Genomic DNA, 456 nt, shown 5'->3' with positions numbered 1-456 from the left:
CAGTTTCTTCTAACAGATCAAAATATACCCTAAATCTCTAGTGTACGGCTTTGTTCTACTCTCCTGCCTGATCACATTCTCTCCCCCTTTTTTTTCTTTCTTTTTTTTTTAAATCCTCTTCTTTCTTTTTTCAAACAAATTCTTATTAATTCCTTTTATAAAATTTTTTAATAATTTTCATCTTTACAGTCATATTCCATCCCTTCATTGTATCAACCCTTATTTTGTACACATATAAGTCTTTCTTTCTTTAAAGTTTTGAGAGGCACTTTCTTCTAACAGACCAAAATACACCCAAAATCTAGTGTGTGGCACTGATCTATGCAACCGCCTGATCATATTTGATCATACTCTGTTTTTTGTTGTTGTTTTGTTCTGTTTTTGTTTCTTTTTATCTTTTTCTGTCTCGTTTTTTTCTTTCTTTTTTCTTTATTTCCCTTTCTTTTTCCCTGGTTT

The sequence above is a fragment of the Callorhinus ursinus genome, unplaced genomic scaffold (genome assembly GCF_003265705.2).
Source record: "Callorhinus ursinus isolate GAN/ISIS: 27379988/994484 unplaced genomic scaffold, GSC_fseal_2.0 scaffold15, whole genome shotgun sequence".
NCBI lineage: Eukaryota > Metazoa > Chordata > Mammalia > Carnivora > Otariidae > Callorhinus > Callorhinus ursinus.
This window is presented reverse-complemented; position numbering follows the sequence as displayed.